At 40.3% G+C, this 22,933-nt stretch overlaps 1 protein-coding gene across 1 annotated transcript in view; it reads left to right on the top strand.

Moving 5' to 3' along the window:
- The first annotated feature begins 6,493 nt into the window (after positions 1–6,493).
- PPARG (peroxisome proliferator activated receptor gamma) overlaps positions 6,494–22,933 on the top strand; it is a 198,799-nt gene continuing 182,359 nt past the window's right edge. The window contains exons 1-3 of the mRNA XM_074404767.1: positions 6,494–7,383; positions 8,353–8,449; positions 15,058–15,146. The gene's annotated coding sequence lies outside the window, so the exon portion shown is untranslated. The remainder of the gene's footprint in view (positions 7,384–8,352; positions 8,450–15,057; positions 15,147–22,933) is intronic.

The raw sequence follows: 22,933 nt of genomic DNA, 5'->3' as shown, positions 1-22,933 counted from the left end.
TTCTGAAAGCTAGTCAGAGATTTGCTTTCACTGCCCCTTCTTCATCTCTGCTTTTTCCCAAATACTCACTTTTGACTGAATGAATGCTGTGGCCAGAGCAGGATTCTATCCTACCTGCAAGCAGAAAGTTTTTCTAAACCAGATTAGCAAGGGCAAGATGGCCAGGGAGCTTAGAGCATACTCTGAACTCCTTACAATTGAATTGTCTAATTCACCTGAGAAATCTGCTCTTCTCTTGCTTATCAAGCATGCTCATAGGGGACCTGATTATGGAAGGAAATAGGATATAAAGGCACTGCCTCAAATCTGCAGTGTGAACATCTACCTAATAAAGCTTTTGTTGAAGGCTCATTAACCTTAACTTCCGTGTCTAATCATACTGTCTAAACTTTACAGAACCTTCAGAGAATGGCATGCAGTTTGGGTAGCCAAGTTTTCTGGATAACTTTTTAAAAAGTAATTGTTCTGGAAGGAAATCATCGTTATTTGTTTTTCCCTTATAAAAAAAATAGAGTTCCATTTTCTTGAAGACATAATCGTTTTTATTTGTTTATTTATTTATTTTTAGATATGGGGTCTCACTCTGTCGCCCAGACTGGATGGAATACAGTGGTGCAATCATAGCTCACTATGGCTTGATCTCCTGGGCTGAAGCAATCCTCCCTCCTTAGCTTCCCTAGTAGCTGGGACTACAGGTGTGCACCACCGCACCCGACAGATTTTTTCTATTTTGTATAGAGACGGGGCCTCATGATGTTGCCCAGGCTGGTCTTAAACTCTGGGGTTCAATCTGTTCTCCCTCTTCAGCCTCCCAGAGTGCTGGAATCATAAGTGTGAGCCACCATACCTGGCACCACTTTTAATTTGTTATTTTTAATTGGATATGGGCATAGGAATTATTATTGCCTGGTTTCTTGTGCAGAGACTCCCATATGAATAAAGTTCATTGACTGTGGTGCATAGACTTGGTGACATATATTTTGGCTACTCAAAGACATTTTTTACTCTTTTTTGGACTGTGTGTTCCAAATAGGTGGGGCTGTTTGGGTTTCATTACTATATTGTATAGTTTTTTATACACTGAAGAGTTAATTCTTACACTACCAAGTGGAATAGCGGATGCTATGGTGCAGGGCCCCAAATGTGTCCTTCAGGACTGAGGCCCCCTTTGCCCAAGCAGCATGTATTGACTGCTTAAAGCTCACAGCTGTTTCTCTATGGGATTCTCCCTCAACCACAGAGAGCTGCTTCGCCCAAGGTTATGTGCCCTCCCTGGGTGCAGATCATGTCCCGTGACCAGTCAATGTGGGTGTTCAAAGACCCAGCCTCTCCCTGCCTTGACTGGAGACAACTTTGAAAGGCCACCCCAGCTCCAGAACTTTCTGTGGGACCAGTGGAGGCCTCTGTTGCAACCTTATTGCTTCCCTCACTCCTTTATTCACTGAGAGCAGTCCCAGCGAGCCTTCTGCAGGCAAATCTCCGTCTCAGAGTCTGTTCCTCAGGGAACCTGCCTTAAGCAAGGCTGCACAGTAAGGAGTTCCCAGGCTGACGTTAGCCAGCTAGTTCTTCACATTCCCATGATGAGAACATTTTGCTTTATGATGGTACAGCTGGTCCCTGAATAACATTGTCAGTTCGTTCTAAGTTCGATGAGGAAAAAACCTATCCCTGGCTGGAGCTGCTATCTGTGTGGAGTTTGTACATTCTCCCCATGTCTATGTGGGTTCTCTCAGGGCACTACACTTTCCTCCCACATCCCAGAGATATGCACATTAGGTTGGTTGGCGTATTCAGTGGGAGTAAGTGTGTGTGTGTCCTGGCTGTGGCGGTTCCTGCCTTGGTCCACCTGAAACCCTGAATTGTTATAATTGGGTAAATCTTCTTATTTGTTTTTAGTTATCTTTCTTAAATGTATGTGTAGTTTACATTTATTTCTATGTTTACTGTTACAAGTGTTGTGTTCATTTAGAAGATTCGTGGTTTTTGTGACCAGAAATATGCCATAGGAACTTAACTCTTGTTTATATCAGTCTATGGTAAAATCTATTTCTTCAATGAAATCCCTATCAAAATACCAATAACATTCTTCACAAAAATGAAAAAAAAATCCTAAAATTTATATGGAACCACAGAAGATGCCAAATAGCCAAAGCAATCCTGAGCAAAAAGAACAAAGCTGAAGATGTCACACTGTCTGACTTTGAAATTTGCTACAAAGCTGTAGTGACCAAAACAGCATGATATTGGCATAAAAAGAGACACATAGACAAATGGAACAGAAGAGAACTCAGATATAATTCCACACAATTACAGCCAACCTATCTTCAACAAAAGTGCCAAGAACATACACTGGGGAAAGGACAGTCTTTTCAACAAATCGTGCTGGGAAAACTGGATAAATATAAACAGAAGAATGAAACTAGACCTCTATTCCTTACCATACACAAATATCAAATCAAAACGGCTTAAAGACTTAATTAACTTGAAGACCTGCAACATGAAAGTACCAGAAGAAAACATTGGGAAAATGCTCCAGGTCTGGGGAAAATTTTTTATGTAAGACCTCAAAAGCACAGACAATCAAAGCAAAAATAGACAAATGTGATTACATCAAGCTAAAAAGCTTCTGCACAGCAAAGGAAACAATCAACAAAGTGAAAAGACAACCCACAGAATGAGGGAAAATATTTGCAAACTATCTATCTGACAAGGGATTAATAACCAGAAGATATAAGGAGTTCAAACAGCTCAATAGCAAGAAATCAAATAATCTCATTAAAAAATGGGCAAAAGATCTGAACAGACATTTTTCAAAGGAAGACATACAAATGGCCAACAGGTACATGAAAAAATGCTCAGCATCACTAATCATCAGAGAAGTGCAAATCAAAACTGTAATGAAATGTCATCTCACCCCAGTTAAAATGGCTTTTATCAAAAAGACAGGCAATGACAGATGCTGGGGAGGATGTGAAGGAAGGGGAACCTTCATACACTGCTAGTGGGATTGTAACTTAGCATAACCATTATGGAGAAGTTTGGAGGTTCCTCAAAAAACTAAGAATAAAACTTCCGTATGATCCAGCAATTATACTACTAGGTACATATCCAAAAGAAAGGAAATAAATACATTGAAGAGATACTTGCACTCCCATGTTTATTTCAGTGCTCTTCACAATAGCCAAAATACGGAGTCAACCTAAGTGCCCATCAATGGATGAATGAAGAAAGAAAATGTAATATGTATACACAATGGAATATTATTCAGCCATACAAATGAATTAAATACTGTCATTTGCAGCAACATGGATGGCACTGGAGGTCGTTATGTTCAGTGAAATAAATCGAGCACAGAAAGACAAACATTGAATGTTTTCACTCATATGTGAAAGCTAAAAAGTAGCTCTTATGAAGGAAGAGAGTAGAATAGTGGTTACCAGAGGCCAGGAAGAGCAGGAGGAAGCAAGGGGAAATGGAAAGGAAAAAAAGAAGATAAATGTATTTATTACTATTGAACTATCTACTCAAAAATGGTAAAGATGGTAAACTATGTATTTTTTACCTCAGTAAAAAAATAAATAAAATTTTAAAGATTGATTTTGTTATACATTGTTTTGCTTAAGATTGTAATTTCCAAGAACGATTGAAGACACTGAGTGAGGACCTCTGTCTTGATCCTCTTCTGCACCCATTTCTTGATTTCCATATTTTCTAGAGAATTCCTTTGTTAAGTGGAGATTTTATACTTTACTAGTTGAGATCATAAAAATCAGGTTTTGAAACATAGAGTATAGGCTAACATTTACTGCATTATTATCATTATTATTATTTTGAGACAGCGTCTCACTCTGTCACCCAGGCTGGAGTGCAGTGGTGCCATCTCAGCTCACTGCAAACTTGATCCCTGGGCCGAAGTGATACTTCCACCTCAGCCTCCCAAGTAGCATTTTTTGTAGAGATTGGGTTTTGCCATGCAGGCTGTACTGTATGACCTTTATTGAAGAGGTTTTACATCTTTGCTTCTAACCTATGAAGTATCAAGAATTTTTCTTATAATTTTATTTTTTAAATGTTAGAAATGTTCATTTTGACTATCTTCTGTTTTCTTTATTCTTTTATACCAAAGTTTATGTTCCAAAAGAAAATAATGTTTATGAACACACATTTTCCTGTTTTGGACTTCTTCAAATTCCCTAGCTCTCATATTCTTGCTGGTAAAATTTAGACAAGTGTTATATACCTTTATTCTTTTCTTTGATGTAAAGTCTTCATCCTACTATTTTGACAGTTCACTCTGATAATCTCTCTGCTGCATTAGTTCCACCTGGAAATTTCTAGTCCTAAAATACTGAAGTAGTCTGGTTAACCAAGTTGAATTCAGAGATTAGAAAAAGCAGTAAGAAAAACTCTAGTATTCTAATGTAGTGCAAATGTTAATTTAGTTAAATCACTTATGAACACAAAAGTTTCACTGATCAAAACAAGCATACCCTAAACTAATGTAACTCATTTCACAGACTGTTTATCATTGAAGGAATCTTAGAGATCATCTAATCCAAGTCCCTCATACCACAGATAAAGTCCAGAGAGAAGTGAATTCCCCAGAGTCACAGAGCTGGGTAGTAGTGACAAAACCTGGAACTTGAAGCTAGGTCTCTTGATTCAGAAAGCTTGGTACTCTGCCATGTAAGCACTGAATTCCTTTTACTTTCTCTCCAAATCACTCCATGAACCGAGAGAATTTTCTTGACTCAGTACTTTGGTGACCACAGTTATTTTTACTTCATTGCTCTGTCAACCTCAAGTGGGTTTCTGGCATTCCCAGTTCCTAATTTGGTTATGCAATCCATCAACATAACTTTGCCAATACAATTTAGCTAGGATGAGAAAACACTTAAGCACTTTCATCAATAGTAGTTTTTTTTTTAAAAAAAACAAACAAGTTGATAAGACCATTTTATCGGCTCCAGGTGAACTCAATGTACTAAAACAATTGTTAGAACCTGCACATGTTCCTTTTATAAAATATCTCACATAACGTATGTCTTTGTGTGAATTTTAGCCTCACTTTGTGGTAGAATGAACCTCTTTGTCTGACTGAAAAGTACATGCAAATTAGTTCACTTCCCATAAACTTGGGCTCCATCTAAACAAATTGGTTAACGAAATAAGTAACAAATGAATATCCAATTATACAAATATTCATCATGGAGGGCCATCAGGGTGAGCTTTCAACATGAATAAGCGTCTTAGAATTACTCGAAAAAGATAGGAGTGGTGCCAAGCTGGGGGATTCTATTTCACAAATATTTTCTTTTCATATCTCTGATCTTTGTCAATATCTTTGGAGTCACCAAGGCAGACAAGCAATTGACAGTTTCTTGCAGTAAATTATTTTGCCTGGAAATCCTGCATAGCAGGTATTGCCTGACTTCGCTGGAAATGATAAACTAGCAATGTTGTTATTCAAGTTGGGAGGACCTGAAGGGGCATAAAGCTCCCTGCTGTATTTTCATATCTCCTAAAGGGAGTGATAAAGAACTTCCCTTTAATGGAGGGGGCTGGGGATGGGGTGAGGGGAGCAAGAAGAACCAGAATTCTTCAAAGCCTTCCCTTTGGGTTAAACTACCGAGAGAAAAAGCCAAACCCAGCCTTGACCCTACCTATAACTCCATTCTGCAGCAACATCTCCAAAGATATCACAGATCTACAAAGATTAGAGTTATAAAAATGTTCCCCTGGCTTCTCATGGAATGTTCTGAACTGGCTTCTTAAGTAGTGTTCTCCTGTATCTGGTGTGGGTGAATCTGACCTGGCTTCTTGTATTTGCCTGAAGTGAATGGACTGTACCAAAATGACCCACAGCCTTCCCAGGGGTTTGGTGGGTGCTGATACTTAAGGCATTGCAAGCATTTTAGTGTCCTGCTGCCTGTCTGGAGCCAGGTGGCCTCATTTAAAAATTCTTGAGCCTCATTCTGCGCTAGCCTCCACCACCACCATCACCACCACTAACCTCCTGGCATTCTTCCCTAGAGCACTGGGATTCAGGCTGAGACCTGCTTTCTTACCGAGATGTTTCCTTCCTATCTGGCATATCCAGGTAGAAATCACGTTTCATAATGTTTTTCTCCTTTTGTTCTCAGATGTCCTAAGTCAGCTCCCTGTAGCACATGTCAACATTAGAACACCTGGGGCAGAGCTGGCTCCCAGAACAAGAGAACCCTGCCAACAAGCTTGCTTAGTGTTTCTCTGCAGTGGAAATCTTGGGACGGGGGCCTGCTTAGAAATACTCGAGATGATGCAGAGGAGGAAAAAAAAAATGCAAGGCTTCCTATTAGAACAAGATAGAAAACCACATAGATCATTTTAAGGAAGCTGAGCTTTGGACTGCATATGAGGGGAAATGGCATAGGGAAGGCAGCCCATCACTGCCCCCTTCTTGTTGAGTGTACTTTGGGCTTTACTTCCTTGGCTGTGATTGCAGCAGGTTCTGTTGCTGACCTTCTATCAAAATGCTCCCTGGGTAATGTGGGGTCCAGGACCAGCTCTTGAGAAAAGTGGAAAGGCTGCTGAGCGTATGCAGGACAAGAAGCCCCTCCCTCAGCTCTATCTCTCAATCACTAAGAATGTTGATTGATTAAAGTCCAAACTTGCACTGGCACCATCTTGGCCTCTCATGCCCTCCCTGGTCTCTCTCTGTCACCTCCATAAAAAGCTACAGGTGAGTCAGCTGCAATGGGAAAAAGGAAAAAGGTGTGTTTCTGGCTCCCATACACATGACTCTGAGCAGAAAACAACTGCAAACAAAGCCTTAAACCTGAAACTCTAAAGGGCAGGGTGTGGGAAGGTGTGCAGCATTGCGCGGGCAAGGTTGAAGAGGCATGTTCAGCAGGTTGGACATGTGTACTTTCCTTCCATTTAATAATTAGAAAGGAATTAACTCTCCCCACTGAATTGCAGTCCAGCTTCTGGTGCTCCTCGTGGAAAATACTACTAAGACAATACCAAGCTTCAAAGCCCTTGCATTTCTTGGCCAAGGATAAAGAGTTCCCTCTTTCCCTGCAGTGAGTTCCACCCCTCTGAACCTGGCCCTGGTTACTCATGTTCTAGAATGTTTATTAATTAAGTTTGGCGTCTCTGGTTGATTTTGCAGAAAGATTTTGTTTTCACACTTTGGAATCAAGATTCTGGACACGAGTTGGTTACCAGTCTATTTGCAGACAAAGATGCAGAAAGAAAAGTCCTTGGACTCCATGCGTGTTGTGTGGCTGCAGAAGGCTGCCTCTAGTGCCATTCCTCAAGGTCCGCATAACTAGAAGAAGTTATCTGTGTTGTTAACAGGAGACAATATCACCTTCTCATCCCTCTGTGGAATGTTACTAGGTAAGAAATGAGAATTGTCCACCCAGGTCTGGAGAGTCCTCTCATGAAGGACCAGCAGATATTTTGTAGGAATCCTGGATTGTTTCCCTTGATATGAGACTTAAACATCTAGAAAAACATTATGAAATGTGATTTCAATCCACCTGGCAGTAAGGGACCATGTGGTATTAAGTTTTTAAAAACTCACACATACATACAACCATGGAGACAAGTTTTAGCTTGTACCTTGGAACCCCTAGTTAAATCCCAGGAGACAGTGCAACAGTGAATGTGTAGGGTGGGATTCAGTGGACTCGAGTCAGACCACCCAGCTTCCAATCCCAGCTCCTTCACTTATTAATGCAAAGTAGGAGACAGCAGCAAATACTGAACCTCTTTGTGCTGTGGTTTCCTCATCCGTAAAAGGGGAGCAATAGTAGTCCTTACCTCACAGGGTTGCTATGAGGATTAAATTATATTTGTAAAATGCTTAGAAGTGTGCCTGACACGTAGTAAGCTCTATATAAGTGTTTGTTAAATAAATGAAATAAAGGTGTGCATTGCAATTGTATTCGTTTGTGAGGGCTGCTGTAAGATAGTACCACAGGCTGGGTGGCTAAAACAACAATTGATGGTCTCACAGTTTTGGAGGCTGGAAGTTCAGGATCAAGGTGTCAGTGGGGTTGGTTTCTCCTGTGGTCTCTCTCCTTGGCTTGTAGACGTCTGCCTTCTCCTGTGTCCTTGCATGGTCTTCCCTCTGTAACTCTCTGTGTCCGAATTTCCTGTTCATAGAAGGACACCAGTAAAACTGGATTAGGTGCTGCCATAATGACCTCATTTTAATTTAATTGCCCCTCTAAAGGCCCTGTCTCCCAATACAGCCACATTCTGAACTACTAGGGGTTAGGACTTCAATATATGCATTTTAGGGGGTGGGTAATGCAATTCAGCCCATAGCAACAGTTTTAACATGAGCTCCTCTGGCTCCAGGGCGACTGTGTGGAGCTGAGGTAGACGTGTGTAACAGCAACTACCAAATCATACACAAGGAGGCTCTTCGATCTGTATGAATCACCTTTCAGACCTGGTAGGTTCATTCGTCAAACTCTTACTTTATACTATACTTACAGGCTCTGCCTCTTCTGGGGACTTTAGGAGCACATTTCTTTAATTGGCCAAGTCTTTCATTTTCAAGTTCCTAGGGATTGTCCCTAGTCCTGGTGTCCTTTTGTTAAAGTCTATCTTTGACAGACTTTGAGTATGTTGTTCATCAATCAGTCCTTCACCTTTCTAGAGTAAGAGTCTTGATTCTTTAAGACTGCTGGCATACAGACTCAACCTGTTCTGTTTTTTAACTAATTTGATAGTTTTGTTTCTAATTCTTCATGGCATGCCTTAATGGGTGGAGCAGAATATTCTGTATCTGACCACACATGCAAGAGTGTTAGCTTATTAGCAACTGGTTTGTTCTGATAGGGAAGGAAGCCCAAAGAAATACCACAGGAGTAGTTAATTTTAGAAGTAGTAATGAAGATAAAATCTGAGTATAAGTTAGAATAAAATGAAATGAAATTTTAAAAATCAATAATGCCCCCAAACCTGAAGACACAGTGGATTAGGCTTTGAGCTTCGTAAGAGCAGTTTACTCTTTGTTGTCTAGTACCCTTGTTTTATTTTTAATTCTCCATTGGGACTAATGCAATTCTGAACATATAAAAGTGCTCAGTGAATAGTTGTACATTAAAAGCATTTGATTGAGGCTCAAGTTTAAAAGAAACTATCTTAGGGCTTATCTGCAGAAAATTTATTAAATTAATTATATGTAAAAGTACAAGTAAATGACTCAAAGGGGGCTTGAATATATAAATTACTCAAAAGGGGCTCAGAAGTAGAGGTCTTTTCTCGTATATGACCACTTACTCAAAGGGAAAAATGTCAAAAATATTCTCATACAAAGAAAAACATCTACTTAATTTGAGAAAACAGTTTAACCCTCCTGCTTTAAACATAAGAAGAGAAACGCCGGGCGCGGTGGCTCAAGCCTGTAATCCCAGCACTTTGGGAGGCCGAGGCGGGTGGATCACGAGGACGAGAGATCGAGACCATCCTGGTCAACATGGTGAAACCCCGTCTCTACTAAAAATACAAAAAATCACCTGGGCATGGTGGCGTGTGCCTGTAATCCCAGCTACTCAGGAGGCTGAGGCAGGAGAATTGCCTGAGCCCAGGAGGCGGAGGTTGTGGTGAGCCGAGATCGCACCATTGCACTCCAGCCTGGGTAACAAGAGCAAAACTCCGTCTCAAAAAAAAAAAAAAAAAAGAGAAACAAGAAATCATAGATGATAGAAGAAGGACATTTGCCTAGTTCATTTAAACCAAATCCCTCAACAGAGGCTCAGAGAGATGAATTAACTTGTCCAACATCGTACTGGATACCAAACTGCTAACCTGATTCCCATATCCTGTGCTTTTTCCTTTCTCCTGGTGATTTATTTAGTACATAAATAATTTTAATAGACTTCAGTTTCAGATAGCATACACGGTAGTCAAGAAATGGGTGCAACCCACCTGTTCACTGACAGATGAATGGACAAGAAGGATGTGGTCTCTCCATGCAGTGGGATGTTATTCAGCCTCAAAAAGGAGTGAGCGTCTGACACATGCTATACCATCAATAACCCTTGAGAACACTCAAGGGTTATTGAGAAATAAGCCTGTCACAAAAGAACAAATACTGTAGAAATCCACTTATATGAGGTTCCTTGTGTAGTCACATTCATAGAAACAGCAAGTAGAATGGTGGCTTCCAGGGGCTGGATGAGGGAGAAATGGGGAGTTGTTTAATGGGAGCAGAGTTCCAGTTTTGCAAGATGAAAAGAGTTTTAGATGGTCATGCAACAGTATGAATATTCTTAACATTATGCTTAGAAATGGCTAAGAGAGTAAATTTTATGTTAGGTAGTTTTTTTGCCACAATTAAGACAAACAAATAAATTAATAATAAATAAGGGCTAGGTGCAGTGGCTCATACCTGTAATCCCTTGGAGGCCGAAGAGGGAGGATCACTTGAGCCTAAGAGTTTGAGATCAGCCTGGACAACATAGAGAGACCCTGTCTCTACGAAAACTTAGAAAATTAGCCAGGTGTGGTGGTGTGTGCCTGTAGTCCAAGCTACTCAGGAGACTGAGGTGGGAGGATCCCTTGAGCCCAGGAATTTGAGGCTACAGTGAGATGTGATCACTCCACTGCGCCCTAGCCTGGGCAACAGAGTGAGAAACTCTATCTCTAAAATAAATAAGAGATAGGTAGATTAGATAGATAAATAGATAGATAGATAAAAAGGGAAAGTATAGGAGATGAAAAAACACAGAATGATGAAAGGGAAAAAGATAAAGGGCGCAGAATGCCAAAGAGAGAGGGAGAAGAACAAAGATGCATCTAGCTTTTTGCAGCCATGGAGCTCCTACTGCTGCCCTCTTCCCACATCCAGACTTCTGCTCTGATTCTCACTTCCACTCACTGCACCTACCCACCTGCTCACCAAAATCACTCTGCTGTTCATACCAGAAGTCCCTCCTCTATGGTCAAATTCCTGATCCCAATTTCTACTCTCCTACCTCGTGGGAGGCCAAAACCCTCCTCCAGTTCTTCATTCTCTTCCTCCCCAGGGCTGACCATCACCAGGTCCAAACAGCCCTGCCCTCCTTTCTACTCTCTAGGTGACCAAGGAGCAGAACTAAATACAAGTGTGAAGATGAAATTTATTTCAGAATCCATCATGCAGCTCCTGAGCAGGCAAGGGGCTCTCACTGTGCTCAACCCACAGGCTCTCCATCTTCTTGGATCAGTTGCTCTTGCTTTGCGCAATCTTCTCTACTTGATGCCTGCACTGTTTCCTTCCCTCTCTCTATCTCTACACACCCTACCCCACACTCACGTCACCACCTCTCCTACACACTGTTTAAATTGGCTCTCAGGCAGTGGTCATGCTAAAAATAGAATTATACTACCAAAATGATAGGGAACAGTATGGAAAGATGATGACTTATTTTCATGTGTTAATCTCTCAGGGCATATTTGCATTGTTGTGGGTGATACAACTCACATGACCATCTCCTGAATGGGAAAATGTTAGCCATCAGAGGCAGACCAACTTAGGGTGGTGAGACCTTTGAGATACCCGCCACCCAAAAGCCATCTAGTTCTGCCTCCTTTTCCCTCTTTTCTGCTCCCCAAGCCTGATGTGTGTTGGTGGCTTGTCTGAGAAGCCAGCGTGGCTTGTCATCCTGAACTCCTAAGAAGGCTACCCCTGTCTCTGTGACAGTGTCACCTTAGAGAGAAACAAAACTAAGTGTTTTGGTGTTTGGCTCCATAGGCAGAGATTCCAAAATCCCTACTATTGAGTAGTTAATAACCCACATCTGCCTCCGTTTGGTAGGTAGTTCAGAAAAATTCTCATTGGGAGACTTCAAAAGAATGGCCAGTTGAAGTGTATTTCTTAAATTCCTGGTAAATCAGGTTTCTGATGGAAGCTTTCCTCAAACCTGATTCTTTTAGATAACATCAAATTCTTATATGAGCTTCATCTTTTAAAATGTCTTCTTTACTTGGTTGGAAAAGCTAGTTAACAATAAAATGGTCAGAAATTGCTAGGGAAGGTAGGAGAGAAACAGAATGTGAATCATATGAAAGCATCAGCTCCTTATTTTACTGAGTGCTGACTTGACAGAAATGATTTTTTTAAAAAACAAAACAATGTGTTTCAAATATGACTAGGTACACATGGATTATAGAGGTCAACCTTTGAAAAGAAATTCTTCACTGAAAAGCATTTTAAGGAATGACACATATGTCCTTCTAAATTACCAAAAAAAAAGTTCAAACACTGGGGTCAATTCATAGCTGGCATTATGGTTATGACGTTTGTTAGTCGTTCTGAATGCAGCAAAATAAAGACATGCAGCTCTGTGTATGCCTCTTTAGTGATAGCTCATCTTTCGTTCATAAGCAAGATACCCAAATATCTAAGCACCAGTCTCTGTACTAATGAATGGACTTTCTGTTCTCACTCACCTTGAGTTGTGAGAATGGAAGATCAGATAGTGTTAATTGTTTTCAATTTCACTTGGCAATTGGTAAGGGAGCTCTAGAGCCCTCATCATGTCTTGTGTTGCTCCCTCGAAGAGGCATGCCAATTAAAGCAAGAGTCTCTGCTGTGGCATATTTAAAGCCACCCCCAAGTTTTGTAGCACCAGTACAAAGCAGGAGAAAGTTCAAAATGAGAATTAGTTTTCCAAGGAAGAACAGTACAAATAAATCAGTCTCTCACACAGACTGCAATCAAATCAGCAAAAAAAAAAAAAAAGATGTAATCACCAACAAACCGATGGCAGCTGCCGAGCCAGGCTAGCTGTTAGGGTGACTGATAGCTGGGATTTCTTCAAAAGGCAAATCCAATTCTATAAGAAGAGCTAATGCTCCTGGGTATCCAATAATGCTTCCAGTAATTCTGCTTTTTCTCTCTTCTCTGTCATTTTATTTTTGTCCTTTGTTTATCATTTGGAATGGTGACTCATTGGCTATTGGGCTCTTAACTTTCATTTTAGACATAAGGCACACTGCACCCTCTTGAATAGTATGGAATTCCCTTTTTAGTTGAACATGTTATGGCAAATCCCAGAGACCATAAATCTAAGTAAATCTTATTTACAAACAAGTTATCTCCTTTTATTTCCTAAATTTTTTTCTTTTAAATACACTTTAAAACAGAAGAAATACTACAATCTTCCCAAGGGATAAAATTTTAGTCTCTATTTAAGCTCTTCTTTGATCCACTTGAATTTCAATATTTTTTCTGAATGGACTAAGTTAAACCTGGATATTAGGGTCAAGGAAAGAAAGATGCTTCCTTTGGGTTTCCCTTAAACTTAAGTAACTAACACTTTGGTTAGGAATTGACCCTAAAAAGCTTTAATTAATTTTTTTCTCCCAGAATCAATGCTTTAACATTGGTGTTTGAAAGAAGAGTAAAACAAAATCTAACTAAATAAATGAAATAAAGAGGGTTCTGTAAAGATTTTTAAATGTCAGGCATTAGAATGTCTACACGTGCACTATATTTCATAATTGTTGTCATCACCAGATTGAAAAGCCCTTATTAAGCCATTAAGTCTGCATGGTGCTGTGGTAAGCAACACATAAAGAGAACTACATAAAGATAATTCCCATTTCGATGGGTGGAAAAAGGAAGCTAAGACTGAGACACACCATGAAGGTTATAGATTTGTTCCAGTGGGCAAGGAATTATGAAGATAAAGAAACATATGGGGGAGTTTGTTTTCACAGTTAAATTTGTTTAAAAGCAGAATAACTATACAACTATAGAAATAGAGGGGCTTTAAGGATCACCCAGACCAATCCTCTAATTTTATAGATCAGCAAGCTGATCCTAGAGCTGCAAGAGAGTTGCCCAAAGTTATAGAAAATTAAAAGAAAAACTCAGGATTGCAAACTAGGTTTCCTAAATCCAAATTAAGTATTATTTTCATTGCACCATTTTGCCTTGATGTTTTCTAAAGCACATTAGCAAGTTGTGTATGGATGTTGTGTCAGCAGAGATTTAAATTTTTTCAGATTAGAAATGGCAGGATTTGGCTGGGTGCAGTGGCTCACGCCTGTAATCCCAACACTTTGGGAGGCCAAGGCAGGCGGGTCACCTGAGGTTGGGAGTTCAGGATCAGCCTGACCAACATGGAGAAACCCTGTCTCCACTAAAACTACAAAATTAGCTGGGGGTGGTGGCGCATGCCTATAATCCCAGCTATTCAGGAGGCTGAGGCAGGAGAATCGCTTGAACCCAGGAGGTGGAGGTTGTGGTGAACCAAGATTGTGTCACTGCACTCCAGCCTGGGCAACAAGAGTGAAACTCCATCTCAAAAAAAAAAAAAAAAAAAGGCAGTATTCATTTAAGCGGTGAAGAGGAAGAGATGAGAGACAGGGAAGAGCACATCTGAGGGAAAGACACAGTGAAGAGGCAGGTGGAGAGGAAGGAGCTGCAAGTTGACACTTAGTCCCTCCTACCAAGGAGGAATAGTGAGATGTCTGGACAGCAGCGGGGAGCACCTCACTGGGCCACAGGATGCCTGGGTTCTGCCTCTCATTGGCTCTGGACAATGAATCAGTTACTTAACACCTCTTAATGCCTTTGGGGATAAAATAAAGGGTTGAACTGAATGTACTCTGCGGTGTCCTTTCCTGCTTTCTCAACATTATGATTCTATTCTTTGATGGGCAACAAAACATTGGGAAGTGTTGTAAAAAGAATCCTGTGTTGTTATGGAAAAATGTGTAAGCTTCCCACAGGGCCACGTGTGAAAATATAGTTAGTAGCCATGCACCAGGAAGAATTATCTCTTTCACTAAAGACCACAGAAACACAAAAAATTGGGAAGTATTGTTGTTTCTTTAGTTTTAGTTTCTTCTTTAACCATATAGGGTGGTTTGCATTTGGTCTTTATTCACCTGTGTGTTAGAACTAGGAGAGCTAGGTTTTTTGTTGTTGGTTGAACAAATATATGTATGATCCATATATGTGTATGTAAATATATATATTAATAACTTTAGGAGTTATTGATAAGGGGAATGTTTCTTTTTTTTTACTCATTTGGTTAAATTCTTCCTCCTTATACTATTCAGCTATGAAAAAGAATGAAATCATGTCTTTTGCAACAACATGGACGGAACTGGAGGCCACTATCTTAAGTGAAACAACTCAGAAACAGAAGGTAAAATACTGCGTGTTCGGGGTGAAGGTTGAGAAATTACCTAAAAGGTACAATGTACACCATTAGGGTGATGGTTACACTTCACTACTAGGCAATATATCCATGTAACAAAGCTGCACTTGTACCCTTTAAATTTATACACATTTTTTAAAAATGGGGGTAATAGGTGAGTTTAGGGGAAAGTTTCTCTGGTATGGAGTGGGTGGGGAAGCTGCGCTTTTCGGCTTACTCTGTGATCTCTCCAGGGAATGCTGTGGTTATAAAGTCTGCACATTCTTGTACTGGATACTCATTCTTGCATTGTCCTCAGTTTTTAAAAAATGGCAACTAGATCACACTGGTTGGCTGGTTTCTATTATGTTAAAAATTTAGCTAACAGGTGTCTGCTAGAGACAAAGTTGACTATTAAAATAAGTTTAACAAATTCCTGAACCCAATTTGGAAGGAAACCCAAGGGTATAAAGGTTTTTGGTTTTTTTCAATGATGTGCTAAATAAAACTTTCAAACTTATGCATATAATTATGAAGGCAGAGAATCAAAATTATAACCCATCTCAGCAAAAAGACAAGCCAGCTTATGGCATATTTCAATAAAGCCCATTTCCTGAGGCCTGAAATAAGTACAGTGCACATCTAGGCGTATCATCCCAAATATTTGGCCACAACCTGCCAGGTTCTATGAACTGTCTGTGTGTTTTGGATTATGCCATGTGGGTGTTTTGTCTGCATGGCACTGCGTATCTAGATGTTTGAAAACATCCAGATGATGGACTTTAAAATTTTTGTTTTGATGGAATATTTAACATTATAACTAAGAAGCATTCCCAGTCAATACATGGACATCATCAGCTTTCAAAAAAGCATAGACTTTATTTTAGATTAACATGGGAGCATAAAAACATTTATAACTATTATACTACTTTAACTCCATTTTGTGTATTGACTTTACATTTGCAAGAATTACAGTCTGAAATAGCATAAACTAAAAAGCAGTTAAACTGTTTCTAAAATATTTAGAACATTCTCACTCATTGTCAGTTTGTCTGGTTTTTTTTTTTTTTTTTTTTTTTTACATTAAAATTTGATCTTTGCCTTATTGGAACTATGAAGAAATCTAAATCTGAATAGCCCTTTTTATAATACACAGTCATTGTTTGTACTTGCAAAACTGGATTAGGAAATCACTGGTATTCTTACACGTTTTTTAATTGCCAAAGAAAATTCAGCATATTTCTGTTTAGCCTTGAAATTTCCACCAACCAGACGGAGACATTGTGTACCACCCACACTCTTCTCCTTGGCTTTCCCAAGTCCCCAGGGAAATCTCAGCTGGAAGCCCGAATGACATGTCCACACTCCTCTGCGGCTTGCTATGTTACAGCTGTGCTGCAGGTGAAAATGAGGAGGTTGAGCACTTCATTTGTTCAAATCAAACAAAGATCTTCCTTGTACTGTCCATCCTGTCCTGTATCCAAAACTATAGGCAGCAACCTCTCTTTGATGAGAACACCTTTCCATGTGTTTCTCTTCTTAGTTTTAGACATCACACTCCACTGGGGTCATAACAATATTCATAAGCAGAAGCACATTGCAACACATGTCATGAGTACAGCCTCCTTTAGTTCTGCAAATTCCTCAGTTATTCAAGTCCCAATCCCTGCCTTTTCCTCTCCCTCTCAGAACCAGCACACATACACCCACACACAACCACACACACCACATCACACACACAGTTATTAAAAACTGGCATAAGAAACTAAGTTTCCCCCAAACCATCAACCCTGAGTTCTGCTTCTGCAACCTCTGCCTCCTGGATTCAAGCAATTCTCCTGCCTCAGCCTCCTGAGTAGCTGGGATTACAGGTGTGTGCCACCACGCCCAGCTAATTTTTGTGTTTTTAATAGAGACAGGGTTTCGCTATGTTGGTCAGGCTGATCTCAAACTCCTGACCTTAGGTGATCCACCCACCTCGGCCTCCCAAAGTGCTGGGATTACAGGCATGAGCCATCGCACCCTGCCTATATTGCCTTTTTAATAGACTTAGGCATCTCCCAACCTGAAGCTACGAAAGCTGTTAATTAAATATGCTTACTTTCCACCCCCACTTTCTTTCCTTTCCTTTATTCCTCTCTTTCTCTCAATATAGTGTGTGTGTGTGTGTGTGTGTGTGTGTGTGTGTGTGTATGCGTGTGTCTGAGACAGGGTCTTTCACTGCCACGCAGGCTGGAGTGCAGTGGCACAATCATGGCTCACTGCAGCTGCAAATTCCGTCTTAGATGATTCTCCCGCCTCAGCCTCCTGAGTAGCTGGGACCACAGGTGCACCCCACGATGCCTGGCGTGTGTGTGTGTGTGTGTGTGTGTGTGTGTGGTAAAGATGTGGTCCCACTATGTTGCCTAGGCTGGTCTTGAATTCCTGAACTCAAGCAATCCTTCTGCCTCGGCCTCCCAAAGTGCTGGGATTACAGATTATGAGCCATTTTTCTGGGCCTCCCAATATAGTTTTATAAAAAATTTTTGCTAAATGAATGTTCTGTGTTTTTATTACTATTATTATTTTAGAGACAGGGTCTTGCTCTCTTGCCTAGGCTGGAGTGCAGTGGTACGACCATGGCTTGCTGCAAACTTGACCTCTGGGCTCAAACGATCCTCCCACCTCAGCCTCCCAAAGCACTGGGATTACAGGCATGAGTCACTGTGCCTGGCCCTGAGCAAGCCACATAGTACATTGTATGAATATTTCTTTTTTTGTACAAGTTAATTTTTTTCAAATTAATAATTACCTCCTTTTTGCTCATTTGTTTCTTACTACCACCAATTCTTCCCAAATTCTTTTTTTTTTTTTTTTTTTGAGGTGGAGTTTCGCTCTTGTTACCCAGGCTGGAGTGCAATGGCGTGATCTCGGCTCACCGCAACCTCCGCCCCACCCCCCGCCCGGGTTCAGGCAATTCTCCTGCCTCAGCCTCCTGAGTAGCTGGGATTACAGGCACGTGCCACCATGCCCAGCTGATTTTTTTGTATTTTTAGTAGAGACGGGGTTTCACCATGTTGACCAGGATGGTCTCGATCTCTTGACCTCGTGATCCACCCGCCTTGGCCTCCCAATGTGCTGGGATTATAGGCGTGTGCCACCGCGCCCGGCCCCCAAATTCTTTAAAGAACTGTAAAACTCAGTTCAACAGACACATCAGATAGATAACCTATAGATATAATTTTGGGGGATACATCTCTCTGGGAACCCTTCTATCCTCCCACTCCAGGTGGGACCAGTTGCTCTTTTGGGCCTCCTACCTAGCGTCAACCTTGCCTTTACTATCAACCTGTTGCTCTCCCTTTCTCCAGTATTGGTTCCCCTCGTTCCTGGATTCTTCACTTTTTTATAATTAGTTTACTCTACCATTTTGTTGGAGCCCGTTCTCTAGTAACTTCCTAAGAAAAAGTAAGTGGGAGGCAATTTTTTAAACTTCCTAAGAAAAGTAAGTGGGAGGCAATTCTTTAAAAAACTTTTTTATTTGTGAATTACTTCAAAATTACAGAAGAACTATAAGAATATTACATGAAACACTCATGTAATCTCCACTCATTCTCTTTTCTATTCTATTTGCTTTGCACACATACGTGCACACACACACACACACACACACACACACACAAACGAGAGAGAGAGATAGAGAGAGAGAAAGTCTACCTATGTATACATTAAAGATATTTTAAGAGATAGAGAGAGAGAGAGAGAGAGAAAGTCTACATATATATACACTAAAGATATTTTTTGGGCCAAGTGTTCTATCTAATCTATCATCCATATTCCAATTTTGTCAGTTGATCCAAAAATGTTTTTCATGTATGTATTTCTCTCTGGAACAGAATCTAGTCTAGTATCAGAAACTGCTTTTAGTTGTCATGTCTCTTTAGCCTACTTTAGTGTGGAAATTTCCACATCTATCTTTTTCTTTCATGACACATTTTTTAAAAAGAATAAAGCCCCTCTCACTTTTATTTTAAATAGAATGCGCTTCATTTTTATTTCCTGATGATTCTGGTTATGTATTTTTCTGGTCAGAATACCACCTCAATGATGTGTCCTTTTTTAGGACATCACATTTAGAGACACCTACTGTCTATTTACCCCTCACTGGTGATGTTAATTTTGGTCACCTGTTCAAGGTGCTATTCAATTTCTCCATGTATAGTTGTTTTTCCCCCTGTAATAAACAATCTGTGGAAAGACATTTTGAGACCGTGCTATTATCCTCTTAATTATTGAAAATTTTCCCTGAACCAAAATCCATTAATGATTCTTGCCTGAACCAATCTTTACTATGATGGTTGCAAATGACAGTTTAATTCCTCCACTTCCTTCACATTTACCAGTAAGCCTTCAGCATTCTACTGAAAGAAAGAGCCCTCCCTTTTCTTCCCAGCCACGCTTTCATTTACCAATGCATTCACCCTTCCATCCAATATCTGTCCATCCATCCATCCATCCATCTCTTCATCTATCCATTCAATCTATTTATCCATATATCCATCCATCTATCCAGCTATTTATCCATATATCCATCTACCCTTCCATCCATCTATTATCTCCCTTTCCTTGGTATGGATTCATAGACTTCTGTTTTTTTCCAGTAGTTTATAATTCCCTGTCTCTACTCTGTCTTTCTAGAATTCCTGTTTTACAGATTCTAGCACAATCTTCTAGTTGTCTTATCTTTCCTCTCTGTTTTTCACCTGCTGGCTTTTTAATGCTACTTCTGGGACTGTTTCTCAACCTCATCTTCTAATACTTGTATTGGCTACTCTTATCTTTTTAATTTTCAAGAGCTCTTGCTTGTTTGTGATTGTTCTTATTTGGTGGGTACTGTGTATTCTCTTTTTTCTCCCAGAATATTACTCACCTGTTTTCTGCTGCTTGTGTTATTTATTTTCGCTGAGTTCTCTTTTTTCAGATTATTTGCTTTGATTTTTTAAATTATTTGTGTGGCTTTCATTGTGGGTGTGTTTCTCAAAAGTTTAGTGATATTTGACAGTTTATTTTTATTTATTTATTTATTTATTTTGATACGGAGTTTCGCTCTTGTTGCCCAGGCTGGAGTGCAATGGCGCGATCTCGGCTCACCGCAACCTCCGCCTCCTGGGTTCAGGCAATTCTCCTGCCTCAGCCTCCTGAGTAGCTGGGATTACAGGCATGCGCCACCATGCCCAGCTAATTTTTAGTATTTTTAGTAGAGACAGGGTTTCACCATGTTGACCAGGATGGTCTCGATCTCTTGACCTCGTGATCCACCCGCCTCGGCTTCCCAAAGTGCTGGGATTACAGGCTTGAGCCACCGCGCCCGGCTGACAGTTTATTTTTAAGAGTGAGGCATGATCAGTGTTTGTTGAATGGCGGACTTTGCTGTGATGTGATTCACTAAGGCCTATTTATTTAATTGAGATGCCCCTAAATGTCACTCTCTATAATTTTTTTTCTCCTAAAGTAGTTTCTCCAGGGGAGAATCATGCAATGTTCTGGTGGGGGGAAAGTGTATTGGGGGTTAGGAGGGCTGAAGGGATGGTTGGGAAAAGTGAGGGTTATAAGGTTGGATGCCAGAGAACAGAGTGCCATAGTGCTCACCTGTACTCTCCGTTATGCCTGCAGTTCCTGTGCCAGAACCTCTCTCCCTCTTTCAATTTTCTCAAAAAAATAAACCTCCATTCTTTCGTAGGGTAACAGAAGTATAGTCACTTCACTGGGTGAAAGAATAGAATAGATGTGGAAATGTTCTTGATACAGAGTTTCAGGCAATCTTCAGTTCTCTGCATCTGAAGTTCACCTGATACATCCAATTCCTGAACTTTCTAGGGTTCTGTAGAATGAATCAACCCTCTTCTCATTACTCTCTGCATCAGTAGACCTGGATTTTCGCTTTCTCCACTCTACTAAGTCATTTCTTCCACTGGTCCTTCTACTCCTCACCTTCTAAAAATGTGGAGACTCTTCCATCCCTTGTTGTCTCCTCTTTGACTCCCTTTATACTGGTGAGTTTGTGCCATGATAAATTCCTATTTTGTCATTTTGATAATCTTTCAAAGGGAAACAGAGGTAAAGATATGCATTGGATTCACTTTGTTTAACTGGAATGTGAACAAAAATTTGAATCTGGATGAAAGAAGCAACGTCCAAGATTGTAATTAGCATTCCAGCTGCCTGCCCTTATTTCTTTCCAAACCACACATAAATGACTCCTGGGTCTGAGTGATGTGCACCTAAGTTTGTTTTGTAATCAGGAGAAAAACATGATCCTGAAGGAATAATGTATGGGAAAATGTGAGGTGGCTGCTCAGGGGAGGGTGTGAAGAGAAGTGATTCACATCCTACTTCTTTATATGATATGTAATACTGCATCTCATCTGCACCACCCCACATGCCTTTGCAAGATAGATCTAGAAAAATGAAACAACTTCAAGTAGACCCAGTAACGGGAATTGCCATATGGATTGGCTACAAATGACCTCCATTTCACCATTGAAAATCGTAATTCAAATACAGCATAAGATACAAGGATGGATTTAATAGAAAATTTAGTTAGAAAATAGAAGTTAGTTTTCATGTATTCAAGAAGGCATGTTCTACACCGATTATGTACCAGACACCATTCTAAACACTTATTTCTGAAGTTTTTCTTGCTGAGTTATCACTGACATCCTCAACAGGAGAATGTGTGTTTTTGACAGAAATGCAGACAAAACCAAACTACAACGATGAAGTAGGGAAACTGTGATTGACTTTCCACGGTAATAGAACTGGAGGGTGACTGTGAAGCATTATCTGCCTAGGGTGTAACTGACTTATCTCACAGGGATTTACCAGTTTTACCATGTTTGAGTGATAAAATATTACTGAGATATATAAGAGAATTATATTCTATGATTCTGTAGCTAACTGGAAATTAATCAGTTTGTCCAAATTAACAGTTTATTTATCACTGTTCACTTTGTGTGTGTGAAACCACAGCCAGAGTGCCGGTGAAGTTCACTTCTCTTCTCAAGCAGTGACATAGTACAAAAGAAAGACCCACTAGAGGATCCACCAGACCAAAGGGAAGAGAATTCATGTATCACTTGGTACTCCAGTAAACCTTGACAGAGTTTTAGTTAAATAATATGATACAGGAAGAGAAGATTATTTTCAACACAACTCCTTCACAGAGTGTATTGATGGTGAGCGGGAAGAGGGAAGGAGATTGTGGAGCCTTTCACAATATATCATTGAATAAATGAGGGACATCGTGGTGTGTATGGTAAGATCCAGTCCATGTTTGCAATGGGGGAAACATTCATGAATGTATTTATACAGGGAGTCCAGCAGTACTTACACAAATGGTTAAGAAAGGTGATGGAAAATTTGCAGAATACCTTAGACCATGTGGTGACCACCTTCATTCCACCAAATATCAGAGAGGGCAATGATATGGAGCAAAAACTAAGATACTGCTCATGGCAGTGAAAGTTGGTACTACCATTTTGGAGGGCCATTTGGAGCTTCACCTCAGAAAAATGCTAACTAAAACAGTGAGGAGATAGCATTTTGTGTCCATGAGGTTTGAAACAATTTTAAAATCTTGGAATACTAAGTGTTGACAAGCAGGTGGGAAAGTGGAAATGATACAGTGGAAATCCAGATGACCACTTTGAGGAGCATTCGGGCAACAGTTAGACTTTTCAGAAATAGTCTGCATCTAGAATCCTGGCCTCTGTGAGGCTGCCTGTTGTTGCTTGTACCAGTGAATGACACTGAGCATA

This window comes from Saimiri boliviensis, chromosome 8 (genome assembly GCF_048565385.1).
Source record: "Saimiri boliviensis isolate mSaiBol1 chromosome 8, mSaiBol1.pri, whole genome shotgun sequence".
Taxonomy (NCBI): Eukaryota; Metazoa; Chordata; class Mammalia; order Primates; family Cebidae; genus Saimiri; species Saimiri boliviensis.
This window is presented reverse-complemented; position numbering and strand designations above follow the sequence as displayed.